Source organism: Odocoileus virginianus, chromosome 13 (genome assembly GCF_023699985.2).
Source record: "Odocoileus virginianus isolate 20LAN1187 ecotype Illinois chromosome 13, Ovbor_1.2, whole genome shotgun sequence".
Lineage (NCBI taxonomy): Eukaryota > Metazoa > Chordata > Mammalia > Artiodactyla > Cervidae > Odocoileus > Odocoileus virginianus.
Window position 1 is genome coordinate 62,196,494 of NC_069686.1, and position 18,094 is coordinate 62,214,587.

Below are 18,094 nucleotides of genomic sequence, written 5' to 3' on the forward strand. Positions count from 1 at the left end.
AAATGCAGAGGGAGCAGTGTCCTTCGGGTGGAGGCTGGCCCGCCCCCACTGCTCTGCACACTGCCCGGGCAGGGGAACGGGGTGGGCCCAGAGCTGCCGGGAGGGAGCCCTCCTGCACCGGTCTCTGGCCTGCCGGGTCCGCTTGACAGCACCTTGAACCCTGACTCCCGCTGAGGGGCAGAGCCCCAGGCAGGGAGCAGGGAGGAAGCTCCCATCTGCTGAGCACTGACTTCGCAGGCAATATTTCATGAACACGCTGTCCCCACTACAACCCTTGCAAGGTTCACTGTGATTACTCCAGGAGGGGAAATAGAGACTCCAAACACTGGCATGACCTGCCCAAGTCAAGGTGGCTGAGATCCCAGATTTGAACCCCAGCCTCCTGACTCTGGACCTCTGGACTCAGCCCCCTATTCTGGTTCTGGCCTCAGACGCTGGCTGAAGTCAGGGCACAGGTGGCGCAGCTGTGCCCAGGGTTGTGGCCCAACACACCCAATGTGCGCCCGACAGCTGGGGGAGGCTGGGGTCTCTGAGGCCCTCGGGAGCTGACAGCCTTCGTGGGGAGGCAGCGATCTTCCATGAGTCTGTGCCCCTACAGGCTCTGGACTCACCTAGGCAGGAGCCACATCCTCCTTGGAAATGGGTCCCTTGCATGTGGCATGGGGTCATCACACAAAGGCTACTTAGCAGCTGCTCATCTGAGTTGACTGAGGTGAACTGACATGAAACACTATGGGAGGGACTTCCCTGATGGTCCGGTGGTTAAGTCCCCATGCTCCCACTCCTGGGACCCCAGTTCCGTCTTTGATCTGGGAATTAAGATCCTGGAAGTTGCACAGCACAGACAAAAGACAAATAAACATAGGAGACACTTCCAACAGGGGAATCACCTGTACAGTCGATTATGCAATTAACTAATCTTCTAGGGGTAACATAAAATTGTGCACAGCATTCCAGAGGGCCAGCCCCCTCCCCTCTGCCCCATCCTCATCAGTGTGACTCCTGGGGGCTCTTCTCCAGGTGTGGTGCCCAGGGGCACACGTGTCTGCAGAAGGCACAGTAGGGGTGCCAGAACTGTCCAGAGATCTTAGAGCTGGGTAACCCAGCTGGGTTTTTTGGGGAGGAGAGGAGGGCTAATTTAGCTGGGTGTCAAGGGAGGTAGGATTTCTTTAAGTGAAAGAAAACAGCAGGGGGTTCTCAGGCATAAGGAAGAGCCCCTCTGCAAAGGTGCAGAGGAAGGAGGGTGGTTCTCTGGGGGGACAATCAAGCAAGAGCCACAGGCTAGCCCCTGGTGTAGGAAGGGCCGGGCGACCTCTGGATTCTGGGAAGTAGAGTGGCTGTGCTGCCTTCCGTAAGTCGCTTAGCCTCTCTGCTGCAGAGTTACAATGAATGTTTGCTGAAGAGTGTTCTTCGAATCAGCAGCTTTCGAGGTGGGGATTAGGGTGGGAAGAGGTGGGTAGAGGGGTGAGTCAGGCTGTGAGTCCTCTATGGATCCTATGGGAGCTGAGGGGCTGAAAGGTACACTCTGATCAGTCATGGAGACACAGGTTGCTGCTGGGGAGGGGAGGGGGCTTGGGGAAAGTGGTTCAGAGGGCGGCCGGTCCCAGAGAGGGATCCTGTCAGTGCCTCGGCCTGGGAGAGGACACCTTGGCTGGACGAGACTGCACCTGTCATGCCCTCAGAGCCGAGACTTCATGTACAGAATGGAAATGCCGCTTGCCTCTTGGAACCATTGGTAGGACTCAGGGAGACAAGCATGCAGCGCCTCATCTCCCAGCTTCCTAAACACAGTCAGCTGTTCAGGTGCAGATCAACAGTCTGAGTGTTTGCTACCTCTTGAATGTCCCACAGTGTGCAGTGGGTCCAAAACTCCATGTCCTTGGATTTGGGTATCTGCAGGCGTCCTGAAACAAAGCCTCTGGAGATACTGAGAAATAACTGCATTGAGTTAAACACACTGTATTATCAAAAGTGATTTCACCTGTTCATTTCTGCTTTTTAAAAATGTGACTACTTTTAGAAATTTTAAATTTTTTTTTAATTTTTTTTTAATTTTTTTTTATTAGTTGGAGGCTAATTACTTTACATCATTACAGTAGTTTTTGTCATACATTGAAATGAATTAGCCATGGATTTACATGTATTCCCCATCCCGGTCCCCCCCCCCCTCCTCCCCCACCTCCCTCTCCACCCAATACCTCTGGGTCTTCCCAGTGCACCAGGCCCGAGCACTTGTCTCATGTATCCAACCTGGGCTGGTGATCTGTTTCACCTTAGATAATATACATGTTTCAATGCTGTTCTCTTGAAACATCCCACCCTCACCTTCTCCCAGAGTCCACAAGTCTGTTCTATACATCTGAGTCTCTTTTTCTGTTTTGCATATAGGGTTATCGTTACCATCTTTCTAAAGTCCATATATATGTGTTAGTATACTGTAATGGTCTTTATCTTTCTGGCTTACTTCACTCTGTATAATGGGCTCCAGTTTCATCCATCTCATTAGAACTGATTCAAATGAATTCTTTTTAATGGCTGAGTAATATTCCATGGTGTATATGTACCACAGCTTCCTCATCCATTCGTCTGCTGATGGGCATCTGGGTTGCTTCCATGTCCTGGCTATTATAAACAGTGCTGTGATGAACATTGGGGTGCACGTGTCTCTTTCAGATCTGGTTTCCTTGGTGTGTATGCCCAGAAGTGGGATTGCTGGGTCATATGGCAGTTCTATTTCCAGTTTTTTAAGAAATCTCCACACTGTTTTCCATAGTGGCTGTACTAATTTGCATTCCCACCAACAGTGTAAGAGGGTTCCCTTTTCTCCACACCCTCTCCAGCATTTATTGCTTGTAGACTTTTGGATAGCAGCCATCCTGACTGGTGTATAATGGTACCTCATTGTGGTTTTGATTTGCATTTCTCTGATAATGAGTGATGTTGAGCATCTTTTCATGTGTTTGTTAGCCATCTGTATGTCTTCCTTGGAGAAATGTCTGTTTAGTTCTTTGGCCCATTTTTGGATTGGGTCATTTATTTTTCTGGAGTTGAGCTGGAGGAGTTGCTTGTATATTTTTTGAGATTAATCCTTTGTCTGTTGCTTCATTTGCTATTATTTTCTCCCAATTTGAGGGCTGTCTTTTCACCTTGCTTATAGTTTCCTTTGTTGTGCAAAAGCTTTTAAGTTTCATTAGGTCCCATTTGTTTATTTTTTCTTTTGTTTCTAAAATTCTGGGATGTGGGTCATAGAGGATCCTGCTGTGATTTATGTCGGAGAGTGCTTTGCCTATGTTCTCCTCTAGGAGTTTGATAGTTTCTGTTCTTACATTTAGATCTTTAATCCATTTTGAGTTTATTTTTGTGTATGGTGTTAGAAAGTGTTCTAGTTTCATTCTTTTACAGGTGGTTGACCAGTTTTCCCAGCACCACTTGTTAAAGAGGTTATCTTTTTTCCATTGTATATCCTTGCCTCCTTTGTCGAAGATAAGGTGACCATAGGTTCGTGGATTTATCTCTGGGCTTTCTATTCTGTTCCATTGATCTATATTTCTGTCTTTGTGCCACAAACAGATGGAGAAACATACCGTGTTCATGGATTGGAAGAATCAATATTGTCAAAATGGCTATACTACCCAAAGCAATCTATAGATTCAATGCAATCCCTATCAAACTACCAACGGTATTTTTCACAGAACTAGAACAAATAATTTCACAATTTGTATGGAAATACAAAAAACCTCGAATAGCCAAAGTAATCCTGAGAAAGAAGAATGGAACTGGAGGAATCAATCTGCCTGACTTCAGACTCTACTACAAAGCCACAGTCATCAAGACAGTATGGTACTGGCACAAAGAAATTTTAAATTTAAATATGTAGCTTGCGTTATATTCCTATTGGACAGACTGGTCCAGAGTAGTGGCTCTCAACCCAAGATGACTTGCCCCCCAGTGGACACATGGCAATCTCTAGAGACATTTTTGGTCGTCACAACTCAGGGGGTGGGGTCGCATCTAGTGAGTAGAGGCCAGGGATGTCTTACAGCGCTCAGGACAGGCCCCACAACAAAGAATTATCTGATACAAAGTGTCAGTTGGGCTCAGGTTGTGAAACTCTGTTCTAGAGATAATTAGTGCCTCACATTCTGCAGTGTCCAGAGCCTAGCCTTCTTATACCTGGTTTCTTTGCCACGTGTACCTTGCATTTGCAAGGTCACAACATAGCCTGAAAGGGCTGCTGCAGCTCCAGCCGTTTTGACAGCACTTCCGCCAGCCAGAAAGAGATACGGAAAAGGAAACTCCTTCTTTCTTCAAGGAAGATGTTCACAGCTCTTCTGCTTGCTTACAATGACTGGAACCTAATCATCTGGCCTCACCTTGCTGTGTGGGAAACTGGGAAATATAGTTCTTAAGGTGTAGCCCAGGCCCAGCTAAAACTCAGGGGTTTCTTACCAAGGAAGATGGGAGAATGGATTTCATGGGGAGATGGGTATCTGTCCTACCTTGGCAGGTGCACTGGGCAAGAAATATTATTCCCGTTTTACAGATGAAGAAACAGAGGCACATGGGTGAGGAACTTGCCAAGACACAGTGCAGAGGGCAACCTGCAGCATGAACTGAGGTCTCTTACTTCCCATGTCTCTTCATCACACTGCTTCCCTTTCGTCCTTGGAATCCCACCAGCCAGTTACACATGTTGTCTCCTTCACCATGGTGCCAGGTCCGCTATCAAGGCCTTCACTGGCTCTCAAAGCTGCTCCTTCACATTCCCATAAAGTCTAGAGGTCACTAGCAGCACGTCTACCTTCCTGAGACCCGCAGAGATGGAAATGTAGGCTTTTTTTTTTTTAGTGAAAATGCACACAGCTCCTGTTCCAGAATAACTTTTCCCCTATCTCAGGATGGTGTGTAGATGCTGCGGCATGCTGTCCAGACATTCCCTTGAGGTCCGAACACCTGCCCTGCTCTTGCCCACCCCTGGGAATGCTGGCTACTGACATACAGCTGGGCACCTCTCTGGAATTTTCCCTCTGTCATGTTCCCTTCCTTGGAACAGCCTACACCCAAGGTCTGGTCAGGGTAACACATAAAGGCCCAGATCCTGTGCCCCAGCCAGGCTCTCCCAGGCTCAGAGCTGCCATGGGATTGGCTGAAGCCTTCCTTGCATCTGCCTTGCAGTTCAACCCTCCCCTCCCGGCACTTCATTTACACGTACAGTGACATCCATGCTAACAGCATTCCCCAGAAAACTTCCTGCACCTGATCTCCAGCTCAGAGTCTGCTCCCAGGAGGGCCTGTCCAAGAATGGCAGGGGAGAGACGCACGGGGAAGAGGGCAGAATGGCAAAACCCTCAGCTCTACATTCACCAGGGGCTTCTCTGAGTCTCCCTGTCCTCATCCCATCCCTGTCATCCAGTAGCATATTCATTCATTCATTCACTTAATGAGTATTTGTTGAGTTCTGCTACAGATTGGGCAACCACACAGAGAGTCTTCATCCTCACCGAGCTGAAGGTTTGATACAGGGAGATAAGTGTGCAAGCAAACACGCAGTCCCATGGTGGAGTGTGGAATTGTGAGGAAGCAAAGACGCAGTGGGCGTGGAAGGACTCCATAACATGCCAAGCCCTAGGAGGAAGCAGGATTCTTTGCCCTGGGGCTGTTCCCTCGCTTTCTGCTTCCACCTGCAGGAGCATGGGGCTCCCAGGGAGCCATGCTTCCCTTCCAGGCCTTGGGTACACTTAGGAGGCATTTCTGGTCCATTGGCCAGAACACACACTCTGCCCTGTGTGGCCTGGGGAGTCCCGAGAGTTGGCCCAGTGGAACCAGGCACCGCCCACAGGTCCAGGGCCCCATGTTCACTAGCACATGCCCTGCCTCTCCTGGGCTGCCCGCCGTGGTCAGGAGTGGGTAGCAGTTCCTCGCTGTTCTGTTCACCAACACAGACTTTGCCCTGGTTGCCTAGATCTTGACCCCTTCCCCATGCTTGACAGAATATTTCACTGAATCTAAGATGTCATCAATGTGAGGTATTCCATTATTTTATGAACCAAGAAGAGAAAACACTGGGAATTAAACTTGATACAATGTTTTCTTGTCACTTAGAATGAGCATTTGGTTCTTCTTGAAAGATCTTTCCTTTAACGAGGTGTCTATCTCTCTTGTGCACACATAAAAATGGAGGACATAAGCGAGGGAGGTCATTTAACTTATTTCTAGATGTCCTCTGTGTTTTCGGGTACGGCTCTTCTGGGCCCTCTTCTCATGAAGAGTTGTCTCTTGGAGGTTCTGCATCCTGCGTTCGGGGGTAGAGCATCGATGGTGCAGCATTTGGGAGCACTGTTTATCCCTTTTCTAAAAAAAATTGTTTTGAAGTGTAGTTGATTTACAATGTTGTGTTAACTTCTGGTGTACACAAACTGATTAATTTATATACACTCTTTTTTCATATTCTTTTCCGTTATGGCTTATCACAGGATACTGAATATGGTTCCCTGTGCTCACAGTAGGAACTTGCTGTCTACCCATTCTGTATATAATAGTTTTCATCTGCTAATCCCAAACTCCCAGTCCATCCCTGCCGCATCCTCCGCCCCCTTGGCAACTGCAAATCTGTTCTCTATGTCTGGGGGTCCGCTTCTGTTTTGTAGATAAGTTCATTTATGTCATTCTTTTAAATTCTACATACAAGTATATCATATGATATTTGGTTTTTTCTGACTTAATTCACTTAATATGATCATCTCTAGGTCCGTCCATTTTGCTGCACATGGCATTATTTCGTTTCTTTTTATGACCGAGTGATATTCCATTGTATGTATGTACCACATCTTTATCCATTCATCTGTCTGTGGACATTTATGTTGTCTTTGTGTCTTGACTATTGTGAATAGTCCTGCAGTGAACACTGGGATGCATATACCTTTCTAAATTAGTTTTGTCTGAACATCAGGAGTGGGATTGCAGGATCATATGGCATCAGCTGCACCTTTTTGATAAAGGTACTTTCACAATGTTATACTATAAGGAAGTACTAACATGTATGTACAATGTGAACTCATCACAAAACTGCCAAATGGCCAAGAGTTATCAGCAACAGTCAGAAGAATCCTGATGAAAATGTGAAGAAAAAATAAACCCATATGTCTTAAAATCAGTGGTATATACTGGTTTATCACAACTGTGAATCCCACCTTCTTAAGATTAAAATTTTAAACTACATTTCCCAGCCCCTCTTGCAGATCTATGACCTAGTTTCCATCAATAAGATGCACTCATCAAGTCTCTGATCTAGAAGTGATATGAAGGAATAGGCTAGATAGAGGTCATCCATTTGCTGTCGTGGGTGGCAGAAAAAGTGTTTCTGAGATTAATCAGACCAGTGAAGCAGGACTGTTTCTGGGAGCATTGCCTAGACTTGCTTCTTCAGTCCTTCTAACAGTTCTGCAGGAACAAAATTTTGTTCTGCCCCCAACTAGTCAGAATTACCCATCTAAGATCTCTTCTTTCCTTCTTTGTTAAGACAAAGAAGAAATAGAAACTCTGATCTTGTAGGGGCCTAGCAATCTGTGCCCAGGTGAAAACCTACATTTCCCAGGCTATTAATTGTGGTTAATAGAGAGATGACCACATGACTAAATTCTGACCAATGAGATGTGAGTAGAATTTGGTAGGTGGAACTTTTGGGGAAATTCCTTAAAAGGTGAACTGACTTCAGTGTGTTCCATAAAGTCACGATCCTAAGATAGGGTGGTGTGGGTCAGCTCCCTGAAACTGAAGTTTCATCTTATTAATGGTTATTGAAATTATAGATCATATATTTAAGGGAAGTATCTTCAAAAACAAAATTACACCCTGAAATGCATAGTTGGAATTATGATAAAGCAAGAAAGGCATAAAACCGTATCTTTCTCCATGATCTGTTGATTATCCCTTGACCATGGAGAATGATTTGGCTCTGCACACACATCTGTATTTAGAGTCTGGACCCCAGTAAGCTGCAGAAGAAATCCCTGCGTACAAATTGGCAAAATGCTTCTGTACATAATATTAATGCAGGAAATATTTGACAAGCTAGACTGAGTTTATTGCCTTGCCTTTTTGCTGGTATATTTTGAATTTCCTAGCCCCTGATTTAGGCTTTATTTTGTATTTTCAAGATCTGTTTTTGAATAGTTATGAGCGTCCTTAGTTAGGGGTAGTGATGGATGTATGAATTATCTTGATCTTGGTACACTCCACAGTGTCTTTGTGACAAATCATCACATGGTACACTTTAAATATATAAAATTGTATTTCTCAATTATTCCTCAATAATTTCAAAGTTGGGGGAAAATTAATGTATGTCTTATGGAAAACTCATATTTACAACTCAACAAATACTGTTTTTCCATGTTGTTTGCATTGCATTCCTTTTCATACCCTCAGAAGTTGATTTTAATTCCGGATGGTTCTATTTCTTAGTGCTTTCATCAGAAATAAGTCCTGCTGATGAAGCTTTAAGTTCTTATTATGTTTCTTAGAGATTAAGTGTTCCTCTTTTTAACATTTGTATCACTGTGCCACTACTTACTCCACATAATAACATTCTTCAACATTATATTCTGTTGAACCTAGTAGAGAAATCTGAATATCCTCTTTCTCACCTAAAAAAAAGTGCTTAAACAGTTTATATGGCAAAGAAACCTGGGGGAGAGCTGAACCAATTGATCGCTATCCTTTTGCCCTTGCCTCTTCCTGCTCCCGGCTGTCTTGAAGGCAGTTGTGAAGGCTGGAGCTCAGGCAGCCATCTTATGAGGAGTAAACGCCCATTCTGACATTGCGCAGAAGTACAAAAGCAGCTGTAACCCTCCAAGACGCCATAACGACATTATTTCAGCCCTGAATTGCCCACCATATCTTAATTGACGTTAATTGGTCCTTATTTGGTACTCGGGGCTGCAATCGCAAATCTAAAAATTTAGAATTGGCTGAATGGAGAGGGTTGGGTTCGAGGCCATAAAGGTGAAGATGTGACAGGCTAGAAAGTTGTTGCCTTTAGACGTGTGGTAGTGAAACATTTGTCGAGCTGCCACGTGTGGTCCTTTCGAAGCTGGATTCTGTGCCAGTGAAGTCTGTAGGTTAGCGCACATAGTGGACAGGGAGTATTGGCATGTGTTGACTCAGCTCATTCTGGCTGCTTTGAGTCAAGTCCAATAAGAAAAGGAAAAGCCAGATGAGAGCCAAGCTGTGAAGAAGGGAGAAAATACCCCTCTACCTACAGTCTGGATCCTAAGCTGTTTGAGGCCACTGGTTTGAAGTCTCGCAGAGTTCAAGAATTCTGCTGCTCCCATCATGCTGGGCAATGAATGTAAAGAAACAGTCTTAGCCAGAGATTTTTAAAAAAAGGCCTTTCGTCCTTTTCACTCTAGTGAGAGTTTTCTGCCAGATGAAGGGGGAAACTCACCAGAAAGATTAGACTAAGGGTGTGATTAAGGGTGTTGCCTTTCCTATTGTTTCAGGTGGCATCAAGGCAGGCACAGAGGGGGATGGGCCGAGGTGGATGGGCACAAAGGGTGGGCCAAGGGGGTTCTGGGTAGAGAAAGCAGAGAGGGGTGCAGTCACAGGGCTCAATGTTTGCAGCCTGAAAAGAGTCACCACAGTATAATTGTCATGGGATTAGTGTCCGGAATATATTAAGAATTCCCGTAAATTAGTGAGAACAAGACAAAGCATTCAGTTGAGTAAGGGCCAAAATAATTGAAGAGAAATTGCCTAGACTAGGAAACACAGATGCCCCATAAGCATATTAAACACTGTTCAACCTAACTAGTAGTCAGGAAAATACAAATTTAGGCCATGAGATAAAATTTCACAGCCTGGCAAAAATTTTAAGGTACAAAATACCAAGTGTTGGGCACTTGCACAGCAGTGCGGAGGCTGGCGTACTCGGCAAGCCTCTGTAGAAAATGTTAAATGTGCACATCCCCAGCCCTGCAATTCTGCCCCTGAGGATACTCCCTGGAGAAAGTCTTGAACTTGTGCATCAGGGGTCGGAGTAGAAGTGTTCATTTTTTAAAAAAGTATCAGTGGGCTTGCCCAGTGGCCCAGTGGTTAAGAATCCACCCGCCAGTGCAGAGGACCCAGGTTCAATCCTGGTCCAGGAGGGTTCCACGTGCCTTAGGACAGCTAAGCCCACAGACTGTGATTACGGAGCCCACACACTCTAGAGCATGCGCTCCACAACAAAAGAAGCCACCACAACGTGAAGCTGGCTCGCCGCAACTAGAGGAAGCCCACACACAGTAACGAAGAGCCAGCACAGCCAAAAAATAAGGAAATAAGTATTTTTTTAAAAAAAGAAAAAAATAATCCAAGCAATAGCCATCTTTGACTGTAGAATAGATAACTTTTGGTTAAGTAAATTTAACACAGAAACACATACAGCAGTGAAAATGAAATAAAAAAAACAGTCACATACATCAACATGGTTAAATCTCAGAAACATAATTTTCAAAGGAAAAACTCAAGTTGCAAAATTGCAAAATAATTGTTTTCTACTTATAAAAAGTAGAAAAGCAGGGAAACTAAATAATACATTATAAGAAGATACATAACTATGTAGAAAAATTAAGATTGTAAGTGCCAATGGAGGGAAATGGGGGTGGTTTTAGTTTTTAAAAGTCAATATATTGTATATGCACTCTTTTATGTATGATACACACATAAAAACAACGCAAAAACTTTACAATAAAAGAACAAAGCAAAAAGTTGTGGAGAGGCAAATAATTGGGCTATGATTACTCACACAGATTTGACCAAGACAACTCTAAGATAACACTTGGAGACTTCAAAATCCCACTTTCAATAATGACTAGAGCAACTAGACAGAAAATAAATAAGGAAATAAAGGACCTGAACATTATTTTAGGTGAATGGGACCTAATAGACTTATTACATAGAACATCCACCCAACAACAGCACAATACACAATTTTCTCAAGTGCACACAAGATGTTCTCCAAGATGGACAATTTGTTAAGCCACAAAGCAAGTCTTAATAAATTTTAAAAGTTGAAGTCATAAAAAGCATTATTTTTTATAATAATGGAATGAAACTATAAAGCAACAGAAGGGAAGCCAGGAAATTCACAAATATGTGAAATTAAACAACACACTTTTAAACAACCAATAGGTGAAGAAAAAAATCAAAAGAAAATTAGAAAGTATCTTGAGACAAAAATGAAAACATGACATATCAAAACTTACAGGATGCAGCAAAACAGTGTTAAGAAAGATTCTATTGCTTACATTTTAAAAAAGAAGGATCTCAACTCAACAGCTTAACTTTAAACCTCAAGGAACCAGAAAAAGAACAAAATAAATCTAAAGCAGTCAGAAGGAAGGAAATACTAAAGATTAGAGATAAAATAGAGAATAGGAAAACAATTGAGAGCGTCAATGACACCAAGAGTTTCATTCTTCAAAAGGACCAACAAATCTGACAAAATTTTAACTAGACTGACAAGAAAAAAAGAGAAAAGAGTCAAATAACTAAAATCAGAAATGAAAGCAGAGACATTACTACCAATTTTACAGAAATAAAAAGGTTTACAAGAGAGTACTATGAACTATTGCATACCCTGCCCCCAATGAATGACCTGTATGAAATGGACAAATTCCTAGAAACATGCAACCTACCAAGAATGAATCACGAAGAAATAGAAAATCTGAACAGACCTATAACTTATAAGGAGATTGACTCAAACATCAAACACCTCCCAACAAAGAAAAGGAGACTAGGTGTCACTGGTGAACACCACCAAACATTCAGAAAAGGACTAACATCAATTCTTCTTATATTCTTTCAAAAAACTAAAGAAGGAACAATTCCTAACTCATTCTATGAAGCCAGCATTACCATGATACCAAAGCCAGGCAAAGACAATATAAGAAAAAAACAGACCAGTATCCTGTATAAATATTGAGGTAAAAATCCTCAACAAAATACTGGCAAACCAAATTCAACAGCTTATTAAAGGAAGTGCTCACCATGACCACATGAGATTTATTCCGGGAATGCAAGGATGGTTCAACATATGAAAATTAATCACTGGTATACTCCCCATTAACAGAATGAAGGACAAAAATTGAACAGTTATCTCATTTGACACAGAATTGCATTTGATAAAATTCAAACACTCTCTAATGATCAAAATACTCAGCAAACTAAGAATAGAAGGAAACTACCTCAACATATGGAAAATTCACAGCTAACTTCATACTCAATGCTAAAAGTTTGAAAACTTTTCCCCTAAGATGTGGAACAAGTGAAGAATGATTGCTTTCACTACTTCTGTTCCACATTGTACTAGAAGTCCTAGCCACAGGAGCTAGGCATCAAAATGAAGCAATAGGCATCAAAATTGGAAGTGAATAAGTAAAAGTATATTCAGAAACTCAATGATAAAATCTCCCTCTCATCAAGAACAGTGGGAGCCAAAGACAATGGAACATCTTTAAAGTGCCGAAAAAAATCCAGAATGTTTTATTCAGTAAAAATATTAAACAGTGATGGAAAAACAAAGGGATTTTCTCATAAACAGAAATTGAGATAATTCATTGCTAGCAGACGTGCACTACAAGATATGCAAACACCATCTTCCTACTGAAAAGGAGTAGTATCTGATAGAATTATTCAGGAAGAAAAGAAGAGCACAAGAAATAAAAAAGAAATGTGGATAAGTATAATAGAATATTGTCACTCTTAAAGTCTTTAAAATGCACTTGATTGCCTAAAGCAAAAATCATAACATTGTTTATGTGGGATTTATAGCACAGGTAGATGTATCACATGTGACAACTAGAATACAAAGCTTGGGCAAAGTACAGGCTGACCTCATTTTACTGCTCTTCACTTTATTGCGCTTCTCCGATACTGAGATTTTTAATAAAATGAAGGTTTGTGGCGACCCTGCATCAAGCAAGTCTATCAGTGCCATTTATCCAAGAGCATTTGCTCATTTCATGTCTCTGTATCTCATGTTGATAATCCTCACAATAGTTTAAACTTTTTCATTATTATTATATTTGTTACCATGATCTCTGACCAGTGATCTTTGATGTTACTATTGCAAAAATACTATGATTCACTGAAGCCATAATAAAGTATTTTTAAATTAAAATGTATACATTAATTAAGGTGTGTGCAGTATAGTGTAAACATAGCTTTTATATGTACTGGGAAACCAAAAAATGTCTGTGACTCACTTTATTGCAATATTCACTTTATTGCAGTGGTCTGAAACCAAACCTGCAATATATTCAAAATATGCCTATAAATGTTTCTATACAGTTTCAAGGTTCCTGAATTTTACATGAAGCGGTATATTATTGACATTTGTTTCTGTGTAATCCCATTGTGGTCAGAGGACATATCATGCATGATTTCAGTTCTGTTTTAAGGCTCAACTTCTAGTTTATCATAGTGTAAACCCCTTGTTTTCCCCCTTAAACCAGGAATTAAACAAGGATGTCCATTCTCACAGCCTTCCTCAGTGATCAGTGCAAAGGAATAGAGGAAAACAATAGAATGGGAAAGACTAGAGATTTCTTCAAGAAAATTAGAGATACCAAGGGAACATTTCATGCAAAGATGGTCTCAATAAAGGATGGAAATGGTATGGACATAAAAGAAGCAGAAGATATTAAGAAGAGCTGGCAAGAATACACAAAACTATACAAAAAAGATCTTCACAACCCAAATAATCACAATGGTGTGATCACTCACCTAGAGCCAGACACCCTGGAATGTGAAGCCAAGTGAGCCTTAGGAAGCATCACTACGAACAAAGCTAGAGGAGGTGATGGAATTCCAGTTGAGCTATTTCAAATCCTAAAAGACGATGCTGTGAAAGTGCTGCATTCAGTATGCCAGCAAATTTGAAAAACTCAGCAGTGGCCATAGGACTGGAAAAGGTCAGTTTTCATTCCAATCCCAAAGAAAGGCAATGCCAAAGAATGCTCAAACTACCTCACAATTGCACTCATCTCACATTCTAGCAAAGTAATGCTCTAAATTCTCCAAGTCAGGCTATAGCAATACGTGAACCATGAATCTCCAGATGTTCAAGCTGGATTTAGAACAGGCAGAGGAACCAGAGATTAAATTGCCAACACCTGTGGGATCATCAAAAAAGCAAGAGACTTCTAGAAAAACATCTGCTTAATTGACTATGCCAAAGACTTTGACTGTGTGGATCACAACAAACTGTGGGAAATTCTTAAAGAGACGGGAATACCAGACGACCTGATCTGCCTCCTGAGAAATCTGTATGCAATTCAGGAAGCAACAGTTAGAACTGGACATGGAACAACAAACTGTTTCCAAATTGAGAAAGGAGTACGTAAAGGCTATATGTTGTCACCCTGCTTACTTAACTTACGTGCAGAGTACGTCATGAGTAATGCTGGGCTGGAAGAAGCACAAGCTGGAATCAAGATTGCCAGGAGAAATATTAATAACCTCAGATATGCAGATGACACCACCCTTATGGCAGAAAGCAAAGAAGAACTAAAGAGCCTCTTGATGAAAGTGAAAGAGGAGAGTGAAAAAGTTGGCTTAAAACTCAGCATTCAAAAAACTAAAATCATGGCATCCGGTCCCATCACTTCATGGCAAATAGATGGGGAAACAATGGAAACAGTGACAGATTTCATTTCTGGGGGCTCCAAAATCACTGCAGATGGTGACTGCAGCCATGAAATTAAAAGATGCTTGCTCCTTGGAAGAAAAGTTATGACCAACCTAGACAGCATATTAAAAAGCAGAGATATTACTTTGCCAACAAAGGTCCATCTAGTCAAAGCTATGGTTTTTCTACTAGTCATGTGTGGATGTGAGAGTTGGACTATAAAGAAAGGTGAGCACCAAAGAATTGATGCTTTTGAACTGTGGTTTTGGAGAAGACTTTTGAGAGTTCCTTGGACTGCAAGGAGATCCAACCAGTCCATCCTAAAGGAGATCAGTCCTGAATATTCACTGGAAGGACTGATGCTGAAGATGAAACTCCAATACTTTGGCCACCTGATGCGAAGAACTGACTCATTTGAAAAGAGCCTGATGCTGGGAGGGATTGGGGGCAGGAGGATAAGGGGACAACAGAGGATGAGATGGTTGGATGGCATCACCGACTCAATGGACATGAGTTTGCGTAAACTCCAGGAGTTGGTGATGGACAGGGAGGCCTGGCGTGCTGCAGTTCATTGGGTCGCAACAAGTCAGACACGACTGAGAGACTGAACTGAAATAAACTGTCCATTCTCACTACTTGTGTTAAATATTGTGTTGCACTAGCCAGTGCAATAAGGCAAGTAAAAGAAATAAAAGGCACGTAGATCAGAAGGAATCAAAACTATCTCTTTTCTCAAACAACATGATTACTTTTCACATAGAAAATTTTTACCTAGGTCTCTGCAAACAATGACAAAAATTTAAAAGTTAATATAGCCAGATCACAATATAAGTCAGTGTGCAAACAGTTGAAATTAAATTAAATTACATTTCAAGTATACCATTAAAATAAATACAATTCTTAGAATTTAGCCAAAGATGTGCAAGACCTGGATCAGTGGAGAGACATCAGTGTCATTATGGAAAACCTCAACATTGTTAAAATGCCAGTTCTTCCTAAATTTGTCTATAGATCCAATATAGTCTCAGTCATAATCTCACTAAGCTTTTTATTTTCTAGAAATTGACAAACAGATTCTAAAGCCTATATGAGAATGCCAAGGATATCTTGAAAAAGAGGAACAAAATGGATGGACTTCACACTGTGTGACCTCAAATTCACCGTGTAGTTTGGTAACCAGGTCATCAAGGCACAGCACCAAGGATCAGATGTCACCGAGTCCAGACTTAGAGCCACATTCACTTGATCTCCCAATAAGAGGTGGCCTCTGCTATGAGCATCTATTCCGTTAGGAGGCAGAGCCGGAGGTTGTCTGATCACCTCACCATCAAATTGGCGGGATTAGACTCAAGCAAATCCTGGAGACACATGGAAGGTACACCAGTAGGTGGTCTCCCGTCCACCTACACTTCCTCCCTCAGCCCACCCTGTGACCAGCTGAGGAAAGCCCTGAAGCCCTGTTCAGATGGCTCTGAGCAATACGCAGCAGCCAACGGAAGGTGAAGCACCATGGAGCAGCTCAGGCGTGCGCTGAAGGATGGTGGGAATAGGAAATCCTCCCAAAGTGAAAACTTCAAGCAGAACATCATCACATGATCCTCTAGATGATACGGAGTAAGGACCACTCCTGATCTGTGGATGGTAGCTACGGTCAGTGGTCAGGAAGTTGAAAGTATCTAGACTGAAAGACTCATAACAAGGTTAGAGAAAGAGCAGGTCAATCACGTGACAATATTTGTGTCTTGCGTGAATGCTTCCCATGAGGATACCTGTTGCAGAGGAGGTTTTTAATTGACAATCTCTTTCCGCAACCAGTGCATACGCATTGACAAAGCGGTACCATGATAGCAGGGATGGAGGTTGTATGTTGGCACAAGAGCATGGAATTGGTCACTCTAAAGCCATTTTGGGGCTTCCCTGGAGGTCCAGTGGCTAAGACTCCATACTCCCAATGCAGGGGGGGCCCAGGCTCAACCCCTGGTCAGGGGACTAGAGCCGACACGCCACAACTAAAGATCCTTCATGCTGCAACTAAGTCCCAGTGCAGCAAAATACATAGTATTTTCTTAAAAAGTAAAATCGATTTGACTACTGTCACTACAAAGTGCCCTCAATACGGTGCCAAACCAGGGGGGCACAGCTGGCCCTGGGTGGAGGCTGATGGGCTGTGTGTCTTCCGTCACAGAGGCGGCAGTGATGTTTCCTTATTGGGACAGACAGTTCTGTGAAGGGGTTTTCCCTCCTTATCTGTTTTGCTTCTGCTGGCAGTATCATCTGTGGACTTACTGGTGCCCTTAATCACTCAACATTGCTACCGGTCAAGTAGCTTATTTTGCAACCTTAAAGAGAAGTAAGACCAATAATATCCATGGGATTCATAGGTTTTTGCCATGTTCCTGCTCACTCCAAAGCAGTTGGCCTTCTAGAATAGTGGGATGGCCTATTAAAGAGCCCATTACAGCACCGGATAAGAGACAATGCCTCAAAAAAACTCATTGTGTTTCTAAAGGCAAAGTGTTTCTATTCTACACTGTACAATCTAGTCCTGAATCAGCTATCAATACACGGTCATGTTCCTTCCTGTTAGCATACATGGGTCCAGAAGTTGAAGCGCTAATCACCTCCTTCATAGCACAACTAATGACTAACCCACACGTTGTTTGTCTTGTAGCCCCACATTTTGGGGCTCTACTATTTAAGTAGTCTTGGTAACTCAAGGAATGAATGGATCTACCAGAAGAATTACATTAAATTGGAAGATGAGACCCTCACTTGACCATTTGGAAATCCTCATGTCACTGAACAAACAAGAGAAAGGAGAGTTAAAATATTGACTAGCGAGATGGACATTAATTTTCAGGAGGAGATAGCGTTAGACAGATACTGCTACACAATGGGGACAGGAAATCCTCAGGAACGGTCCCTGGTGTGGCTATGTCCAAAGGTAAGATTAATGGATGACAGAGTAATCCAACATAAACAAGAGCTCTAAGAACTCAGATCCCTCAGGAATAGTTTTGGGTCACGTCATTGTGTAAAGCACCTTTTGAGGGTGAGGACAGGAAGAAGACCTGGGTAAATGGCCAGTGTCTGCTTCGGGCCCAATGTAAGGAAAGGAATGAGTGTCGCGATTCTCCTCTCCCCCCACACACCCCTCCACCAACACATTTCCCACACCGAGCTTTCATTCCCTCTCACGCGCCTGCCTGCCCCTTAGCACAGCCAGTCCTGTTCAAACCATACTTTTGAGGGAGCTTCCATCCTTGCTTCCTGAGCCCCGCTCACCCCCAGGTTGAATGCTGTTCCCTCCTGGGGGATCTGGGTTCCTCTGGCCTCGCACTCCTAGTCCTGTCAGCACGTCCACGCTCATCACCTCCCGGAGGCAGAAGCTTTGACCTCTCTCCCACCTGCTGCCTGCCCAGTGGC